The following is a 17025-nucleotide window of genomic DNA, read 5'->3' on the forward strand; positions in this document are numbered from 1 at the left end:
TGTTTCAAATACTTAAGTTGTTTTCTTAACAGGCTCCTTATAATATCTTCTTCATGGCAAGGGCAAGAAAAAATGTCCAAGAAGAGGCCAAAAAAAAAAAAAAAAGGATCAAAGCCTTCATTGTGTGACTGTGCCCATCCTTATTCATTTATTACTTTCATTTTTTCCCCTAGCTAAGGGCTTAGGAAAGATCCTTTTGGTGCAAATGCTGGAAGATAACTTTTTGGAGCACCAGCCTAGAATCCTGTCAGAAGGCCAACATGGGGAGATTTAACAATCAGAGCGATTGGTGACAGGGGGTACATTAATAGGTCTCCAAAAAATCATGCAAAATGCAAGCTTTTGTGAGTGAATTACATGATCAGAGGGACTGTTGACATCATCTTCAGGACTCAGCCAATCCTGAGGGAGCTGCTACTGCTGCCTTGGGAACGCAAACCCCTTTTCTCCTGGGTCTTTGTGACCTCACAGGGCTCGACCTCTCTGCTAGCAGATAAAAGGGGCTTGCTGGGCAGGGCAGGAGACCAGAAGGGAGGCCAGTGGCCAGAGGGCAGTCCGGCAGAGAGAGCGGCAGCGGCTGCAGGGGACCCAGCCCTTCTGCTCAAGGCAAGATTTCTCGCGAAAGCATGTGAACTTGCCTAGTGGGCTTCCGAGTTAACAGCTCGAGGCTGGCAGAGATCTGTGGCTTGAAGCTGGCTGATGGACTGCAGGGGAAGTCAGTGGAAGTTGCCAGACAGAAATGGTGGAATCTCCCTGTGGAAGCTGGCTGAGGCCGCAAGGCAGAGGTTGGCAGAGGTTGGCAGATGAAGCCGGGGGATGTTAGCCTCCTGAAACCAACTGGTGGAAGATTGGTGGCTATCAGTGGATGGAAGCCCAGGCGTGTGTGTGAATGGCTGCTGGAGTGAAGGTGTGTGTGTGTGTGTGTGTCGGGGTGGTGGTGGCTGGTGTGTGTGTGTGTGTGTGTGTGTGTGTGTGTGTGTGAATGTGTGTCTGAATGGGCTGGCTGGCATTCCATGGGGAAGTCACCGGGGCGTATGTGTGACCCAAGTATTCAGGAGCTGGTGGAGGCTGGCTTCAGAAGCGGAGTAGAAGAGATGAACGGGTGGATATTCCTGGTGGAAGCCAGTGGATGTTGGCAGGCGGAACTTCGGGATGAAGTTGCCAGAACATTGGTTGGTGAATACGCCTGGGTTGAAGCCGGTTGACGGCAGTGGATGAACTCACCCCTTAGTTGTTTTTCTCTCTCCTCTTGCAGGGCCCGAAGCTTCCTCTTCCCCAGGGGGATGCAAGGGACCAGAAGGCGGGCGCCCTGCTAGAGCTGAACCAGGCCGTTGTCTCCGCTGAGGATAGCCATTTACCCTCTTTTCCAAAACCAATAAAAGAATTTTTCCACAATGGTTTTGAAGTGTTGTCTTCTTTGTCAGGGGTTGTCATGGGATAATCTTCCCCATCCCCTCATTATATCTGGGGCCCAATGCCTGGGGTGGGTCTTTGTGAAGTCATGGTGTGGGGCCTTGTGATGTCACAGGAATTGGGAACATAATATTTCTCCATGCATGTGTGAGGGAGTGAGCTAGGCATTGTGGGTTCCCTGTCTGAGCTCCTAAGCAAGTATATTATGTGTCGTGTTGGAAAGACACAGGAAGCCAGTGAGCCCTGGTGCCATTCGGAGAGGGTTGGAGTTGGGTACCCAAACACTATGGCCACCCCGTAACAATAAATGAGACTCGTTCCTTCCCTTCCACCACTGGTCCGCACATCTGTTTGCTTGGCCTGGAGATTCAGGGGATCCCAGCCATTTCCTGGCACAGCAGCTCATTCTCTGAGACCTGGAAAGCCTCATCTTCATCATCAATACCATAAGCACTCCATGGACAGCTCCCTGCAGGGTACAAGTGGGGAGGAAATATGCACTTCAAAGAAGCTTCCAGTCCAACCTTCTCACTCCAGTGCCACAACCGAGGAAATGGAGATGGGCAATGATTTGGAGATGAGTGTACATTAAAATTCATGTGGATCTTTGCCATGGATAGATGGCAAAAATACACTGGTACTGCAAAATCTGCTGCTTGAGGGCAGTGGCTGCCTCTGAGCGCCTAGTGCAGTGATGGTGAACCTTTTTGAGCACGAGAGCCCAAACTGCAACACAAAATCAATGTATTTATTTCAAAGTGCCAATACTGCAATTAAAACCTGAATGCTGAAGTTTTAGTTTAGAAAAAACAACTGCTCCTGTACTGCAAGGGTTAAATGCTTGGTTTCCCCCCCCCCTATGGGCAGTATTAACAAATACTTACTGGTCCTCCAATCCCCCATTGGGCTGGAACAGTGGCATAGGCATCCTTCAGTCTCGAGAGACTATGGTAACGTGCTCCGTATGGAGGACTTCGACGCTGTATGCGAAGCTGGAGTGTCCTCTCCAGAGCACGAAGCCTGGGTAAAATAATATGGAGGATAGGCTGTTACCCAAGCACCATATCCACCCTCTCCACATCGCTGAAATAGTCCAATGGAAAGGCAAGAGCCAATACTTGATTCTCTCTTCTCATTTCTCCTTTATTTATCTTTATTCTATTTTCTTGGTTTTCACATTTTCATTTGAAAATTTATGTAACTACTGTATGTGTTTTGATCAATTGTTTATATTATATTGGAAGCCGCTCCGAGTGGTCGGATAGACCAGATGGGTGGGATACATATCAAATAAATAAATAAATAAATAAATAAATAAATAAATAAATAAATAAATAAATAAATACATACATACATACATACATACATACATACATACATACATACATACATACATACATACATACATACATACATACATACAACTGGTTCAAGCGATGTCGCAGCAGTTGCAACAAACTGCCTCTGGGACTCTGGCTCTGGATTTTGCCTCGAGGTTAACTCCTGAAGCCTTTTATAGCCACAAGGCAGTGGAGATTTGGAATGAGAGTTTTGCTTCTCCTTGATGGGCTGCCTTCCCAGGCTAATGAGCCCCACCTACCCGGCTAGACCGGTAATGGTTGCCATTGCACCCCTCCGCTGGACCACTGCACCAGCAGAGGGGAGTGCCGAAATCCGGGATCAGAAGACAGGTAAGTATTTCTCTATGGGGAATTGTGGCTCGTGTGCCAACAAAGAGGGCTCTGTGTGTCAAACGTGTGTCATAGGTTCACCATCACTAGTGTAAAGTATAGAATTTAAGACCGGCATTTCAAAAGTGTTGTCAATTGTCCCAAATAGTAGAGAAGAGAAAGTTAATCTCTTGCAATTAAAATAATGCATTTATTTTTACAGGTGAAAACAGTTTACAAATAGTTCATTTCAAGTTTAGTCTTTGACTTCACAGCTGTTGGAAACCTTATTCTCAACCTTTAGCCTTCCCCAATATGGACTCTTTCAGTCTTTTGAACCAAACATCCCTCCTCACTTCTCCTGCTGATGGGGGCTAATGGGAGTTCTAGTCCATACTATCTGGATGGTATCAGATTAGTGAAAGCAAATCTAATGTGTGATATTTCTAAACAAGTGAGAATAAGAGACAAAATGTTTTCATTCATTCTTGTTTTGCTTGACTATTAAGCTGTGTCAAGTAGAAGTGAATGATGAAGGAGTCTATATTTCACTAGTAGACACATGCCCACTGTTTTCATTTCCACCCCATTTATAAGAACTCTGCTGTGTAAACAGAAGACTTCTGAAAAGCTATTTTATGTGATACTGTTGCAGTATTCTAAAATAACTGTTTTTTAGCTGTCGCCAAAAATCAAGCATTAACGGATTCATTATTAGGACAGTGACATGATTGTCCTGCATTTACTTACTCTTACACACTGATGTGTTCATGAATATATATCCTCAAAGGTTCCGTGTGGTGAAAGAGAGCCATTGAATGACAGGTCAAGATCCACTGAGTCGAGTTCTCAATGGGTGGATTGGGGTCTCTGCCCCTCCTCCAAAAGAGAATACAATTCATGTTTGTATACAATTGGTTTACAATTCATATTTGTTAATATAAAATACTAATGCTCATGCAGATTCCCTTCCTTTGGTAAGTACAGAGCAGGAATGGGAAAAGAATTCTCATTTTTACTTTTTAAAAATGAAAGTCCATTGACTCACATTAAAAAAAAAACCAAACAGCAGTGATACAGAAGAAATAAAACTCAGAAATACAGAATGATGAACTGGTGGAGCCTGCCTTGTAACTGGCCATCCAAAACTAGCTATCCAAAATGAAACTTGATTCATTTCTGCTTGTCACCCAATAGTTAAAGGCACAAGATCACTGCCACCCTCCTTAAAAAGGCAAATAACTTAAGAAGTTGTGATCCTGTATATCTTTTAGCCATGGTTCCTCAACTGGCAATACTGTACTATGTAATGTGCAAGGTGAGGCATGGAATTTGAACAGGGAAGGGTCTGTGCTTGGGCTATTTAAAGATTTAAACATATTTTAAATTGAGCTGTGATGCAGAAGAAATAAAACACAGCAACACTACAGCACTGTTACCTGCCCACCATTTCGTTTTCTTTTGGAGCGAAAGGGATTTGAGCCTTTGGTGTGCTAATATTACCACTTTACATTGTTATACCACCAATACAGTAGCTACCACTCCCAATATTCCTTCTGTCTCTCCTTGATTCGCAAAGAAATTAATCACCCATGTCCACGCCATACCATTGCCACCAGTATTGCTGCTATAATCAGCATATTTTTGTTTACACGTGACAGTTTGGTAGGATATAAGTCCCATCTACAACCAAAACGGTATAAAGCAGCACACTTTGTACGCTGATAAAAGGAGGATAAACCTTGAAGCATGAGACCAAATGTATCTTAGACAGAATATAGATATATCTCTGTTGTTCCTGTTTCATGCCTCTGTGTTCAACAGTCCCTTTCCTACCAGGGAAAACTAAAAATGGTGTCAGAATAAACTTGGAATGGGTTCTTTTGGGGCTGTAGATTTTCTCTAGTGGGTGGTGTTGCTGAAAATCATGATCACTATGGATTAAAACTTTTGAAATTCAGAAAATTCTCCTTTGGATTCTAAACCTTAGAGTGTTCTTTCACAAGCTGTTTTGTACCTCTCTTTCTGTAAATTCTCTCTGTGTGCGTGTGTGCACATTCACACACACACACATGCACAGACACACACGCAAGAATGTTTGGTGCTGGCTCCAGACCCAGTAGCACAATGTTTCTTCTGTACTCCCACCTTGGTATGTGTACTAATCCGTCATCTGGTCAGTAAGCAATCTTTACATTACCAATGTTATCGCCATCATCAATCTCATTTCATTTTTACATATATTGAGTACAGCAAATTCCTGTTGGTGCAGATGGAAAATGGGACTGCCATAAAATAAAATAATCTTAACTACTTTTTTCCTCTGTGGAATTTTTTTAAAGCTGGCGTCTTGACAGAATATTATTATTATACTTCTTATTCCTAAGCATTGCTGGTGCATGTGGGTGGACTGAAGGGTCAAGCCTAAACATTAGAAACCAAGTCCTAAAAAAAATTGTGGGTGAGATGATGTTTGCAAAACCACAGATTTTTTTTTAATTCCAGGAAGCAAATTAGCAGCTACTGGATTTGTTTTTAAATTGATAATCATAAATTTTGGAACAACTTGACCTGTTGAAATTAGTATGGGGAGGAATATAACTAGATCTTGTCTCCATATTACTTAAATGTCTTGCCAATGTTTGATACCTTGCAATTTTTGTACTTTCTGTACTTTTGTAGTTGCTTGTTGATGTAACGATTCCACCGTATGAACTGCTGGATAGCTCAGTGGTTGAGGTCTCTGGCTGTGGAGCCAGAGGCTGGGAGTTGGATTCCTGTCATGCCTCCTTGACTCAATGATCCATTGGGTCATTTTGGGTCAGCTTTGCAGTCTCCTCCTCCCCCCCTTCCTTCTCTCTCTCCCCCCTCCTGTTTCTTATTATTACGCTTTGATTTTAGGACCCTTCTGTGATATTCCTTATTATTCCTATTTTTAGCGTCCTCCTGCTTGATCTTTTCTGTTTGCAAGATGTCCAAGTATTTAAAACTTTCTTCTGTTGCTAAACTCTTTTTGTCATTGCTATCTGTCACTTTAATGCCATTACTATTTGCCAGCTCAGCCCCCCCTTTTTATTGCCAGTATTGCACATTTCTCCAGTCCAAAATCCATTTCTGAGATGCTGCTATATATTCTTAGTGTGTTCAATAATGACTCAGTTTCTGATTATCATATATCATCATCATCATGCTGTGATTGCAGAAGCTGGTGTGTTGCCATTACAGCTGATTGGCTGCACTGTTTCTCAGTCAAACCGAAGACTGGCGTCTCTAGGCTCTCTGGAGCTTCCTCAGAGCTTGTTTTATTGTGAAGCAGGTACTATGGGCTCACAGGCTTCCACACTGCTGAGGGATGAGGAGACTGAAGAGATTAAGGAGGAGACAGGCTAGCACAACAGACTGAGACAGACCTCCCCCCCCCCCCCCAGGGAGCGAGCCACCAGAGCAAGGAAACTGAGCACTGAGCGACAGAAACAGGAATTTGATGGGAGAGTTTGGTGGACGGAAGCTCCTAACCAAATTTCCAGCTTCTGGATATAGTAATGTATTAGTGGACTTTCCCAGCCTCCTTTAAGGCAAACAAGATAAAGGAAAAGGTACTCATACACAAACAGGAGAAAGTAAAAAGGTAACAGGGATTATGGGCGAAAGAGACAGTTCTGTGGTGATGACCTGCATAGTGGGTGCAATGTTTGTCTTCAGGCTTGAGAAAACATGGCACAAACATGTAGCAAGTGCAAACGGGTTGCAGCGTTGGTAGAGCAAGTGAGAGAATTGGAGCAGTGAGTGTCCACATTTAAGAGAAAATGAAGACTGCATAGACACAGAACTCTCAAGCAGCAGCAGCAACAGCCAAGAGGGGCACTAGAGGTGAAAGAACAGCAATACAAAGCAGAGGAGGGAAATGCTGAGGAGAAAACAAATATCATAGGGTAGCGATGGCGAACCTATGGAACGCGTGCTATAGCTGGCACGTGGAGCCCTTTCTGCTGGCACACGAGCCATAAGTTGCCGGATCGCTACTCCCTCTCTGTCCCCCCCCCCCGCAGCCAAACCTGAGCAGGCGGCTGCAACCCTGCAGAGGGGGGCAGTTAAAGAGAGTGAGGAGTGTCAGATTCCACTGAGGAATATCTGAGTGCCTTCACAGGGCTCCTGTTTTACAGACTCCCTATAAGGCACTTATAGATTTGTGTTTTATACACATCTGACAAGGAACTGAATTGTGGTCACAGAAGATTTTGTACCTTGCTTTATATTCATTCACTTCTTCCTTCCTGAATACTTTTCAGAATGTTGACTTTAAAGTTAAAAAATGAACCCTTTTCTTTTTAAAAATATTTATTTAGCAAGCAAGTAATCATGTAAATAAAAACTAAAAAATGTAGAATATATTGGAGTATATAAAACTAAATGAGTATATATTGCAAAAATTTACAGTCCTCTAATATCAAAACGTTCTAGTTCGTATACGTAGATAGCATTTTTAATTTATAAAAAATGTAGAATTTACTAAAATTACCATCTTCTGTTCAAATGTCATAGAACTTAAGTTTAGTGCTTCAAAGGATACAATATTAAGACTATTTTCTTAATTAAATCACTGTTTTCTTAGTAAAAATGATACATAAACTCTCATACAAGTCACTTAAAAATCTTGATTCCAATACATATTATTTGTAAAAACAAAGCTGAGCATGACATGAACTATAGTAAATCAGTCACATCACATTTCATAATTCTCACCCATTCCAGTCAGAGATTCTCCCCTTTTTGTGAAAACAAGGTTTTCAGATGTTCCATACATATGGTAGAAATCTCTGTTTATATATCTTTAGATTTTATGCATGGTCAAAACAATCTGTTATGGGACTCTAGCTTTCCCATGGGTCTGGAATGTCAACATACCCTAATCTTTATCTAAGCAATGTCCTGAACCAGGGATCTCCTAGGCCAGGAGGGCCATGTAATTAGCCTACATCTTTTGGAGTACATCTGGCTACATGATGATATTGATATTATATTCAGACAGCACAATACATTTTGAATTCTATTACATGCTTTATATATTTTCCATGTTATGTTCCCCATTTAAATTTCTTATTTTTCCTGACATAAAATTGTTATTAAAATCCATATTTGACAGGGAGTGGTGTGTGTGTGTGCATGTGAGGGGAAGAAGGGAGGAGGGGGAGGCAAGAGCACAGGCCTGCACACACACAGAAGCAGCACCAGTACTCATCTCTCTCTGCAAAGCCTCTGCTTCCCTTAAGCTGCCACTTTAAAAATATCTCTGCCCTAGTCCTGTTTATTAATTCTTTTATCTTTTAATAGCTTCAGGATACTGCTGGCAAAATAAGATAGGGAAGAAAAAGGGAAGAAGGAAAGCCTTCTTAAAGCAGTTTCTTTGAACTGCACTACCTACTACCTTCAAGCGGAACTGGAAGTCCTCTTTTGGTTCAGTGGCTGCTTATATCCAAGAGAACCAAATGCCCCAATGCAACTTCACAGTGAGAGAAGGCAAGTTAATTTGCATTTCTCTTGCTGTGTAGTCACAGCCACAGTTAGGAGCAAAAGAAGGAGAAGGCACTCCTCACCAGTGGAACTGCAAAACCACTCTCATTCTTAAAGAGGAGTCTGGCAGACTGCATGCAGAAGACATACAGAAGACCCCAGAAGAGGACATGAGAGAAGCTCAACTCAGCTAAGCAGAGTCATTGAACCAAAATACTACAAAAAGAAGAAGAGTAGTTGTAGCAGGAGACTCCCTGCTGTGTCAGATTGAAGGTGAAATATACCAGGAATATCCATGGACTTCATAGGTACGCTGTCTCCCTGGAGGATGGATTAGGGATGTGACAGAAGGATTGTCATTGCTCATAAAAGCCATGGATACATATTTAGTATCTAAATTTTGTGAAGTACTAGTTCCCCTTTATTCGTCACTGGTTAGGCCTCATCTTGAGTATTGTATCCACTTTTGGACACCACACTTTAAGAAGGATGCAGACAAACTGGAGCAAGTTAGGAGGGCAATGTGTTCCCTAGAGTCCACCTCTTTCTCATTAACCCGAGCTTAAAGTCTCAATAACTCACTTCGAGATACTTATAAGGGAAAGAATAAAAACATTTATTTACTTACAATTGTTTATGTGTACCTTAGATAATTAAATTACAAACTGCCCAGAAAGTGTTTTAAATGCTATGGGGCAGTATATAAACTGCACACTCTGCTTTGCTTGAAATTACAGGCTTAGATATACTGTTTTATTTACTGCACACATACTAGCAACCAAAGAAACAGATCAGCAGCAACAAGCAACTGCCACAAATTGACAAAAGAGAGGGATAGAACACTCTGTAGATAAGAGGGGCTCTCTTTGAATTACAAAAGCTGGAAAGAACAATTAGTTAATGCTGGATAGCTAGACAATCAAGAGAAGAGCCTTCCCAGTCCCTCAAACTAGAGACAGCATATGAAGCTGCAAATAAAACTACAATAGGGTCCATAGCATAGAGGCAGAACATATGTTTTGTATGCAGAAGGGCCCAGATTTAATTTCATAGCAATTTCTATTAGGGCTGGAAGAAACCCTGCCTAATGTGCTGGGCAGTGTCTGCTGATCTGTATGACCATTACTGAGCTATGGGAGTCAATAGTTTCACTTGGTTTAAAACAGCTTCTTATGTTCCTGAGTGTTCTTCCCGGAGAAGGTCAAAGCTTGCTGTGTAGATCTCTGAGCAGCAGCCTTCCTGTTGCAGTTTAAGATTATATTGCAGTATCTTTTGGCACTTTGCATTTGTATCAATTCAATTTTAAAATACTGTATTGCTGGCATATAAGACTACTTTTTTACCCTGAAAAACATGCCTCCAAGTGGGGGGGGGTCGTCTTATACACCGGGTGCACTTCAGTTGGGATAGACATAGCTGCCCATAGTGGCCTCCCGATGCCTGCCCACCTCATTCTACATACCGTCCAGTATCGCGCAGTATCCAGCGTGGCCACGGCGAGCACCAGCAGCGAGACAGGGGTGACAGCCTTTTCGACGTGACCGGCCCATTCTGCTCAGTGGGAAACAGCGGCACTCCGGCCTGCCCCTTGTCTACGCAGAACTCACACATGCGCACTTGCACACTAGTGCTGGTCACAGGGAGATGCAGGGGCGGGGCAGAGGCACTGCGGTCATGCTTTGGCCGTACAATGGTGACAATGAATAGCACCTTTTATTTGGTGAGTGGAAGGTGTGTGGAAGAGAGGGTAGTCTTATATGGCGAGTGTATAACAAACTCTATATTCTGAGTGGAAATGTTGGGGGTCGTCTTATACGCCCAGTCGTCTTATACGCTGGCAAATACGGTAGTATACTGTACCTTCCTGACAGAGTGGCAGTAGAACACTAAAATAGTCCGAGTACATACAGTGGGGTCTCTACTTAAGAACATCCCTACTTAAGAACAATCCAACTTAAGAACAGCTCCATTTGCTAAATTTTGCTTCTACTTGAGAACAGAAATCCAAGATAAGAACAGGGGGAAAAAAACTTTCCTGCTCTTTTTTTAACCTTAGGTCATCTTAGGTTAAAAAAAAAATTCTCCCCCTAGTGGTAGAGTACGTATTAACCAGCTTTGCATTAGTTCCTATGGGAACTAATGCTTCAATGTACGAACGCACCTCTACATGACAAAAAAACAGCCAGAACGGATTAATTGGTTTTCAGTCCATTCCTATGGGAAATTTTGCTTCAACTTAAGAACGTTTCAACTTAAGAACACCATTCCAAAACGGATTAAGTTCTTAAGTAGAGGTTCCACTGTAGTTTCTATGGACGGAAAAGAGCAGATACGGATTAAATGGTTTTCAATGCATTCCTATGGGAAATGCAGATTCAACATAAGAACTTTTCAACTTGAGAACCACCTTCCAATACGGATTAAGTTCTTAAGTAGAGACCCCACTGTACAAGCATTACAGCTAGGAGACGAAGGAACAGTAGAATAAACCTGTCAGAAAGCTGAGAGGCTCAAGACAAGAAAGGGCTCTGTCAGAAGTGTGAAAAATTGAAAATAATCAAGAGCTGGTTTAGGACAGTGTTCGAAGGCCATGACTGTAGAAGTAAAGACTACCCTGCCTAAAGTGTTCTGGCAGGGATTAATTGAATGATTGTGAAGGGCAAAAAGTGAGGCATTAATAATTTCATTGCTCTTGCTAATCTTTAATACTTGGTGTGTGTGGCGAAGGGGGGAACAAAACCTACAGGGTTTTGAACATAAAGAACAAAGTGTAGAAATAACGAGGAAGAAGTGTGAGAATGACTCACCAGCATACTGTATATTATTTTCCATCCCTCCAGAGAAGGAAAATGGATTTTGGCACTGCTCCAGTGCCATTGTTTACATAATGCTGCAATAAGAGGGTTCTATGCAATCAAGGAGCATGAAGTGCAGAATTAACCTTTTGGTGAGAGGACACACTTTTCACATAGAAAAGAGCAGCTCCGGCTAATATCCTGTTGCCCAAACATGGGGCAGAAGGGCAGTTGTGTAAGCATTCCCTACCACTTCAGCAAACTCCCAGGCGCATGAACAACCTAGCAGCTGGCTGAGAACAGGCACACAATGGGGAGCCTACCAGAGCTGCCAGGGGGATGGTTTACCTGATTTCCTATCCACCTCATGTTTAAATACTCACCTGTGTATCCAATTTGTGGAAGCCAGAGAGGTAGGGAGAGAGTCCTCATCAAGCCACTGAGGGTGGTCTCTGACAGCAAGCCAGTACAGCCATGTTACTAATGTGAAAGTCAGCCAATATATTTTTATTCAGGCAGGATTTGGGCATATAAAATTGAGGCCCAACTAGATCATGTGCTTACAAGAGGTCCTCCCTCAAGTAGTGAAATATGTCTTTGCCATATCACATGCCTTTTCTCCCTTCAGTATTTTGCACTTAGTTGCGCTTTGTTTTGTGATTGATCACTGGATGTTAAACATGCTTACTTTGCAAGGCTGATTGCTGAGGCAATCATATTTGAAGAAATCATATAACAAGAGGGAGAACATGATAGTTACAGGGAATTTATTTTCCCCTTAACATCTAGTTTGATCTCTGGTCTGTTACAAAGAGTGTTATTTTTAATTGGTTGGAAGCTGCCTGTTCCTGCCATTGCGGATTTCTAATCGCATTTTATGTAATTAGTTCTTATGTTTTGCTTTAATTAGGATCAAGTTTTTAAACTATATTTTGTTGTTATTAGCTGCCTTTAATACCATTTTGGCAGAAAGATGGGGAGTTAAACAGGTAGGTAGGTAGGTAGGTAGGTAGGCAGGCAGGCAGGCAGGCAGGCAGGCAGGCAGGTAGGTAGGTAGGTGGGTGGGTGGGTGGGTAGGTAGGTAGATTTCGCTGACTTGGGCAGGTAGAAAGGCCATCCTTGCCTGCACACAGCACCAGGTTGTCACTATTAACCTCTGGGTTGGAGGCCTCAAATAAATAAAATAATTTTAGAATTCAGCAGAAGGAAAAGTTCCAACAAGTGTGAAACCCTGGAATTGAAGATCAGTTCCACAGAGTGCTTGCCTATGATCACATCAAGCAATATTCAGGTTTTAAGGTATAGTACAAGAGGTGGGATACTATATTGATGAGCTGTGAGTCATCTGGAATTGTGTATTATGTAAAAATAGCCTGTTCAAGGAGTGAACCTCAATTGCCCTTTGGTTTGGCCATGCTTGTTCATACATAACCACAGACTTGGCCCATCTAACCAGTGAAGCGTGTGACCCTCTAGATATTTTTAGAACTCACTTTGCATAAACTAAAGAGTTCAGGGCACAATCTACAGGCCTGCTGAAACTGTGTATTTAAAAAAAGGGGTTAATTTAATTGGAATCCTTGGTCCTGCTTTCACAGTGCAACCCATTCATATCTGTATAAATTCTAGCCAAAAAGGAAAAGTCTCTTTCCTGGTTTGTACAATTAATCTGACTGGATAAAGCAAGTTAATTCTTATTCTATTAATAATTGTTACTTTTATTTATTTATTGCAAAAAGTGGCAAATAACAAGGGCGAACATTAAACATGCAAGGACAATATGTCTATCTATCCTTTTCTTTGGAAAAAGTTACCATTAAGTCAGGTTTAAGCAACCCAGTTTCCTCCAGCTGTTTTGGATTATAAACTCCATAAAGCCTAGCTAGGATAGCCATTGGTCAGGAATCATGGGAATGGTTATCCAGAGGACAAACCAGTTGTGTTTTGTTTTTGCCTGCTTTATGGGATAATTTTATTTCATAACAATAAACTTGAAAGGTATGTTGACAACTCTTCTAAACAATACACAGTTATACTGTATGTGTATCATGACTGCGGACAGGACTGAATTGTCAGATGAGCTGCTTAGATACCATACATTGGGGCAGAATACTGAGGTAAGAACACAATGATACTCTTTACTATTTGGCCAGAAATGTTTGCAGCTAATCTACAGGTAAAGTGTATGGTTATATTATTAAATTGTGGCTCTGTACCTCAGTGAGTTTGGTATCTACCTGTGGTGTCAAGAGGCTGGAAGTTTGAATCTTCACTGTTTCTTCCAGGAAAAGAGCCAGTATGCGTAGCCTTAAGCACCCCCAGAACAAGGGGATGGTAAAGCACTTCTGAGTATTAAGAAAACAGTGGAAATGATTGTTGTCAGTTGGAATTGACTTGGAGGCACATCATTATTGGTAAGCTAAAATATCACCTTGTAAAACATAAAACTAAATATCACACTTCAGGTTGTGGGGCTTTCTTGATCAAGCACTTCTCCATACAAACATAGGTAAAGGTTCCCCTTGACATTTACCGTAGTCCAGTTGTGTCCAACTCTAGGGTGCAGTGCTCATCCCTGTTTCCAAGCCATAGAGCTAGCGTTTGTCTGAAAACAGTTTCTGTGGCCACATGGCCAGCATGAATAGACACGGAACGCCATTACCTTCCCTCCGAGGTGGTACCTATTTATCTAGGCTTTCTTGATCAAGCGCTTCTCCATACAAACATACCCTCACATATACAGTATTAGTAAAGCAAGGAGTAACCTTTCTCACCGACATCTGCTTTTCACTGTGTTGGTGTTATGATAAAGGTGACAGATTATGACCAGACATAGCTTTTACATGCTTATTCGCCATTTCTGAGTTCTTGACAGGGCCCTTTAATGTACTGACTGGTCTTGTAACATAAAGAAGCTATATTTCATCATTATAGAGTGGAAGGTTTCAAACTATATTCTGGATAATTTTGACGTTCCTCCTTGAGAATATGACATATGGAAAAACATTTGAGGCTTAGTTCTTCTCTTTTACCAAGTAGTTCTGCTTTTCTTCGGCTTCCTTTTTCCTAGCTCCCTCTGGAGGTTCAGCTGAGAATTCTCCCATTTGAGAAGCCCAGGGCTCTCATGAGCTGATTCCATGTCACTGAGGATTAAATAGTTTTGACGACACAATCCAAGTACAGTATTTGACTTTAGTTTCTCCCCTTTAAAGGGAAAAGTTACTGCCTTGATTAGAACTTGTTCAAAGTATTGTAACTTAACCAGTTACGACAGTTTTAGGGCTGCAATACATCCAACATCACTTTAAATAGCCTTAGATAGTACAATTGCTGGAGCCCAAATTTAATTGAGAAAGAAAAACAATCTTACAAGCAAGAGATACTTGCTTGCCTGTAAAAGTATATTTTTATTGGTGTGCTGTTGTGAGAGGTACTTCCATTTAATAATGAGCAATACCCTTAATTGATTGAACTGTTAAACAGTCAGATTTCCTTAAAAAAGGGGTGTGGGGTCTTGTGGACTGGACTGGATAAAGCAAGTCAATTCTTACTCCATGAATAATTCTTAAGGATGAACATGTTTAACGGACAGCAGTTGGCTTCTCCAATGTGTCCATTGGAGAAGGACACATTCCTTAAAAAGGAATCTTATGTTGCTTTTTAAGGGGTCATAAGATACTTTGCTCATTTTGCTGCAGCAGGCTAAAATGGTTGCTCCCTCATGCTTCCTTCAATATCTCAAAATGCAGTAAATTTGTTTTTAAAAAAGTTAAACTGGCTTATTTATTTGACAATTTCAATAACTGCATGCTGTCAGGTTGATTCTGACTTATGGTGACCTTTTCCAGGGACTTCAAAGCATATTCAGAAGCGGTTTACCATCCCTTTCTTTTTGGGGCACCCTGGGACTGTGCAGTTTGCTCAAGGCTACACAGGCCAGCTCTTCTCCGGGGAGGCGCAGGACGGAATAAAATTCCTGATCTCTGGCTTTGTAGTCTGGCACTCCAATTTGCGGAGTTATCCAGCCAGCATTGATAAACACCCCCAAATTCTACCTAGTAAATGTCCAGTCGTGTTCGACTCTAGGGGGTGGTGCTCATCCCTGTTTCCAATCCATAGACAATCTTCTTCGGTCACGTGGCCAGCGTGACTAGACACGGAACGACGTTACCTTCCCACCAAGGCGGTACCTATTTATCTACTCACATTTTTACATGCTTTTGAACTGCTAGGTTGGCAGAACAATTTCTAACTACCCACCCCCAATTTGTTTTTCTGTTATTACAAGCAATACAGAACAGAAGTATCAGAGATAGGTAGGGCTATTCCAGCACCTATGGCAAGAGACGAACTGTCTCTTCATTAGTTATTGTCACCAACCAGTCACCCTTCTATTAGGGTACAGCAAAAAGAAACCGGATGGCTCTGAGATCAACAGCCTTTTTGTTCATAGAATAGTGAAGGTGGAAGGGGCCTATAAGGCCATCAACCCTCTGCTCGATGCAGGAATACAAATCAAAGGATATCTGCCCGGTGGTTGTCTACGTTTCTCTTGAATGCCTCCAAACACAACCTCTCAAGATAATTCGTTCCACTGTCTTACTGCTCTAACAGGAAGTTTTTCCAGATATTCAGTCGAAAACTGGTTTTCTGTAACTTGAGCCCATTGTTGCATGTCCTGCACTCAGGGATGATTGAGAACAGATCCTGCCCCTCCTCTGTATGACAGCCTTTCAAGTATTTGAAAAGTGCTATCATATCTCCCCTCAGTCTTCTTTCCTCAAAGTTGAACATACCCAATTATTTCAGTCTTTCCTCATAGGGCTTGGTTTCCAGCGCTATGAGGAAAGACTCTGACTTAATACTATGTCTTCCAGGGTATTAACTATTCCACCCAATATTGTGTCATCCATAAATTTGACAAGCATTCCCTGCACTCTCTCATCCAAGTTATGTTATTTTCGCAAGTTATGCCATTCCATCAGTCCTCCTCCAAAATTTCTGTATTAGCTGATTGTTGGATGAATTCTAACTTTAACAGTTAATGTCTCAGCTCATTTTTTCCTCCCCCCAGCACCCCTTTCCCATCATGTCTTTTACATTGTAGACCTAAGGATAGGGACCACCTCACTACTAATCTTTGTAAGCTACAATGATGTAAAAAAAAAAAATCCTTACTTCTTTTTAAAAGTTTTTTTTTCTTCCCACAATCTTATAAGTGGATTTTGTGTGTTCTGGCATAGCAACCCACAACCTTTGGCCCTCCAGATAATTTGGACTTTGACTTTCAGAACCTCCAGCCAGCATGACTGGTGAGCAAGACTTCTAGCCACTGAAGTCCAAAACATCTGAAACCCAAACCCCGAAAATGACAGTTTCAGTACATTAAATTAGAAATGTTGCTCTTTTAACAATTATAGGTCAAAAAAGCAACAGAAAATTGGCTACAGTAGATGCTCTAAAAAGGGAGAGGCTGACTGGTGCTCTTCCTTCCCAGGCTCAAATTTTGCAGTGCTTTTCTTCAGTTTCACCAGTTCGAGGACTATTACACAAGCCTGTCAATAACTTCATTGGCTCAATGGAATCTTACTATTCAAAGGCACTGTAATTCCTTTTAATTTCAACTGAGGCTTTTC

General features: G+C 41.8%; 1 long non-coding RNA gene across 1 annotated transcript; it reads left to right on the forward strand.

Moving 5' to 3' along the window:
- The first annotated feature begins 714 nt into the window (after positions 1-714).
- LOC140708355 (uncharacterized) lies at positions 715-1395 on the forward strand. Its single transcript, XR_012088474.2, has 2 exons — positions 715-795; positions 1256-1395. It is a non-coding gene; the product is annotated as an uncharacterized LOC140708355 (long non-coding RNA).
- The last annotated feature ends 15630 nt before the right edge of the window (positions 1396-17025 follow it).

This window comes from Pogona vitticeps, chromosome 1 (assembly GCF_051106095.1).
Source record: "Pogona vitticeps strain Pit_001003342236 chromosome 1, PviZW2.1, whole genome shotgun sequence".
Taxonomy (NCBI): Eukaryota; Metazoa; Chordata; class Lepidosauria; order Squamata; family Agamidae; genus Pogona; species Pogona vitticeps.